The following is a 4,862-nucleotide window of genomic DNA, read 5'->3' as shown; positions in this document are numbered from 1 at the left end:
ATAATTTGAAGAGATTGCTTTATCGTTACCAAAGCAAATTGATATTTCATATGGTTGGTTTTGTTTTTTGTTTTGTTTTGCTTTTTGTTTTTGGATTTTTTTTCTTTAATTTTATTATTATTATTATTATTATTATTATTATTATTATTATTATTATTATTATTATTATTATTATTATTATTATTATTATTATTATTATTATTATTATTATTATTATTATTATTATTATTATTATATTATTATTATTATTATTATTATTATTATATCATCATCATTATATTATTTATTATTATTATTATTATTATTATTATTATTATTATTATTATTATTATTATTATTATTATTATTATTATTATTATATAATTATTATTATTATTATTATTATTATTATTATTATTATTATATTATTATTATATTATTATATTAATTATTTATTATTATTAATTATTATTATTATTAATTATTATTATTTATTATTATTTATTATTATTATTATTATTATTATTATTATTATTATTATTATTATTATTTATTATTATTATATTTATTATTATTATTATTATTATTATTATTATTATTTATTAATTATTATTATTATTATTATTATTTATTATTAATTATTATTATTATTATTATTATTATTATTATTATTATTATTATTATTGTTATTATTATTATTATTGTTATTATTATTATATTTATTATTATCATTATTATTATTGCATAACGGATAACGACGTCATAATTACTTCCCTTAAAAACAAAAACTAAGAGGAAAAAAAGGACAAACACAACAAAGAAAAAAAATGATTTTTAAAGATGAAGCTTTAAATATTGCCTAATATCCAATAAACGGGCTCAATTAGTTTTAAGAGGATCCCAAGCCAACCGCAACACTTAACATGTAGGACGAGACACGACGCCTGTAAGGATTTTTTATAATTTCGTTTCACAGAGACGACGCTGTTAACCACCATGTTCTGATTTTACACCTGAGTGCGGTGAGGCAATGTGAGTAAAGAACCGCGGACCCAACTCAGCGTCGTCTAAAGCAGGTTGAAAGGCGAATGTCAAAACTGTTAACCCTCACAACTACGAATGTCAAACCACAAAATATTGGGGTTGGCAGGACGACGTCATCAAAATGTTGTCTCCAAATAACTTATAATTCAAATCACCACCAATCAAAATGTTGTCTCCAAATCACTTATAATTCAAATCACCACCAATCAAAATGACGAAACCCGCTGAAACCCATAGTCTCCAGTTAACTCCCCACTGGTGCACACTTCCCTGAGTAATTGATTTTTTTTACAAAACCCTCCGAAACCCAGTCCCAGGTTCACTCCCCAATGGTGTACACTTCCCTGAGTCCCAGGTTCACTCCCCAGTATTGCCAACTTCCCATTACTTTCTCGGGTTTCGTCAGGTTTCGTAAAAAAAGAAACGCGGACGTCTTGGCAAAAACGTTCAAACCCTGAATTTCCTTGAAGATTTGGCGAGGTCTCAACCAGGTCTGAAATTTGCTTTTTTTTTTTTTTTTTTTTTTTTTTTTTGTTTTTGCTTGTTTCCAATTTGAGGGTCATATTTATCGATCCATATTTGAAGGACAAGTTTCCTGGCTGTCAAACAGCCTTGTCTTTGTCGGAAAAAAAAGTTTTAATATCGCCTAAAAGGCGGCATGTCTCTTTCTACATGCTACGAGTTGCTGTTGGTCAGGGGGAACTTTTATAGCGAGCATTGAGCACGTTTAGTGGATATTGCGCTCTATCAACTCTCTCCCCACCAACAATTTTTAGAATTTCCCCAAAATTCACACCCACGCAACACAAAAATAGACTTTTCTTACTCAAACAAAAATGTAACACGTGCATTCTATATATAATTTTGTTCAACAAAATGAGCTCTACAACACAGTGTTTAGTATTTATAGCTGTAATCAAAGCATTTCTTTACATTTTGTGATGTACAACAGAAATCAGAATGAGAAAATAAATAGGTTGCATCGTGACGAATGTGACGATTTTCCCGTGGTTGGTACGGACAGGGTTAAAAGCTCAAGCTGTCCGAGTCAGCGTCAGCTCATCAAACTGTTCTGGTGTCAAACATATTTGGTTTATCTCCAGTGTCTGTTGGGTTATTATTCTATCTATTTCTGGCTTACAAACGTCATGGCCTGAGAATTTTGTTTTCATGTTTAGCCTTGACACCGAGATTACGGTCAAAAGTCCAAAGAATTGTTTGTAAAAATTGTTTGTTTAAAGAGAAAATAATGACGCCTTTTCGCCACGACGTCATAAGATATCGTCGCCTATGCATTCCATGAAGGAATAAAAATAATTCATCAAACAAGATGTCTGATGTCAACAGGAACCAACCATGTTGTCTAAAGTGAGCAAATTGGGGGTTAATAATCTTGCCCAAGGAAATAAAACGAAAGTGTCTGAAGCAGGGCTCGAACCCGGGACCTTCCGCGTCACATTGCAATGCCTTCACCACTCGACCACTTTGGAGAAGGCTCTTTACTGACATTCTCTCACCGTACTCAGGTGAAAAATGAGTACCTGGCCGTTAGCAGCGTTGTCTCTGTCTGAGAAATAAATAACAATGTGAAATTGAATGTAAGCTTCAATTTAATTACAAAGACATATCAAATGAACGTTTCGGGTTTCCCCTTTATCAACAACTACGCCACTACCACATTATCTCATTCATCTGTGGTGTTTCATTCATCCTGTTTTGTTGATAAAGGGGAAACCCGAAACGTTCATTTGATAATATTTTTGTAATTAAATTGAAGCTTACATTCAATTTCACGTTGTTTTTATTTCTTCGAGCTTCGAGCAGCAACATTTACATTTCCCTGTCTGAGATTAAAATTGTAATATTCTGTATCGTATAGAAGACGTCATGTACCGTCCCACATATTAAGTGTTGCTTTTGGTCGTAAAGCGCTCTAAGCATGTTTAGTGAACATTGCTCTATATAAAGCCCCAAGTTTTATCACTTTTGAAGTACAGGATGTTCATAAAGGCATCTTTAACAGAAAAAACGGTACAGCCAATACCTTATGCTGCTATGTAGTCTTGTGGTATGACACTCGATTTAGGATGGGAAGCTCCTGGGTTCGACCCTCGCTAAGCGCATAGTTGAGCCTTTGGAGAATGCTCTTTACTAACAGCATCTCACCGTCCTTAGGTGTAAAATGAGTACGTGGCCGTTAACAGCGGTGTCTCTGTCTGAAAAAAAAAATTGTAATATCGACTAATAGGCGTCATGTCCCGTCCTACATGTTAGGTGTTGCTGTTGGCCAGATACTCTTTGTAAAGCGCGTTGAGCACGTTAATGGACATTTCTCTATATATAAAAGCTCAATTTGCCCTAGTATGGTTACCATGGCTACCTACAAACAAATTCAACGTATTTTCGAGTTCTTTCCGTGTGTTGTGTAGCCATTGTGGCTCGACTGGTTCGATTACATCCCTTTTTCTCACGAAGTGGCCGAGTGGTTAAGGCATTGCACTGTGATCCGGAAGGTCCCGGGTTCGAGCCCGGCTTCAGTCACTTTCGTTTTTTTCCTTGGGTAAGATTATTAACCCCCGATTTTCTCACTTGGACAACATGGACATCAGACATCATCTCAATTCCTTCGTGGAATGCCTTAGGCGACGGGATCTTATGGTGCTGTTGCAAATGGCGTAAGTATTAATTATATAGTCATGCCAACATCTGGTATGGGAGTTGAATAAACAATGTTCTTGATAAATCTGCCGTTTTAAGGAAAAAGACTGTATGTGGCCTCTTATTACAAGTAAACATACGGTCTTTTTACTTAAGACGTCAGAAATAGAGGTGCCTAAATGAGTCAATAAAATGGAGATAAAGATAAAGGGAGTAAATCTGACTTATGAATGAACGACATTTTGTGTTGTTGATTCATGAGTCATATTTACTCCCTTTATCTTTATCGCCAATGTTCTTGATGTAGCCCAATGGGGAAATGTCAATACGGAGAAATGTCCCATGACCCAGGCGGTCAGCCCCTGGGGTCGATCTCTCCCAGACCATCCTTCTGATAGCGTGAGAAATTTGCGAACGGCTTGTGTCGAAGAGAGAGAATACTGTCTTATGTAAAGATTATCTGATATTTATCAAAATTGGATGCGGTATAAAATTCGAGCATATCCAATTATTTTTTTAAGTGAGCTTTTTTTTATTCTGCAATAATATCCACTAAATGTGCTCAGAGCGCTTTACAGGGGTCCTGGTCAACAGCAACATTTAACATTTAGGACGAGACATGACGCCTGTTAAGCGATGTTACAATTTTTTTCGGACAGAGACATCGCTGTTAATGGCTAGGTCCTCATTTTACACATGAGTACGGTGAGAGAATGTGAATAAAGAGCCTTCTACAAGGACTCAACTATGCGCCGAGCGAGGCTCGAACCCAGGACCTTCCGATCCGAAAGCGAGTGTCACACGACTCGACCACATAGACGTTTACAGTAATCGTTTGTATACAGGAAAGAAAGATTTGGGGGTCTCGTGACCTCCTGGTTGGTAGTTGTTGTATACTGGAATGGGTCTCGTGACCTCCTGGTTGGTAGTTGTTGTATACTGGAATGGGTCTCGTGACCTCCTGGTTGGTAGTTGTTGTAATACTGGAATGGGTCTCGTGACCTCCTGGTTGGTGGGTTGTTGTAATACTGGAATGGGTCTCGTGACCTCCTGGTTGGTAGTTGTTGTATTACTGGAATGGGTCTCGTGACCTCCTGGTTGGTAGTTGTTGTAATACTGGAATGGGTCTCGTGACCTCCTGGTTGGTAGTTGTTGTATTACTGGAATGGGTCTCGTGACCT

This window comes from Berghia stephanieae, chromosome 9, assembly GCF_034508935.2.
Source record: "Berghia stephanieae isolate SIO BIC M18660-M18661 chromosome 9, UCSD_Bste_1.3, whole genome shotgun sequence".
Lineage (NCBI taxonomy): Eukaryota > Metazoa > Mollusca > Gastropoda > Nudibranchia > Aeolidiidae > Berghia > Berghia stephanieae.
The sequence above is the reverse complement of the archived record's forward strand: the minus strand, read 5'-3'. Positions refer to the sequence as shown.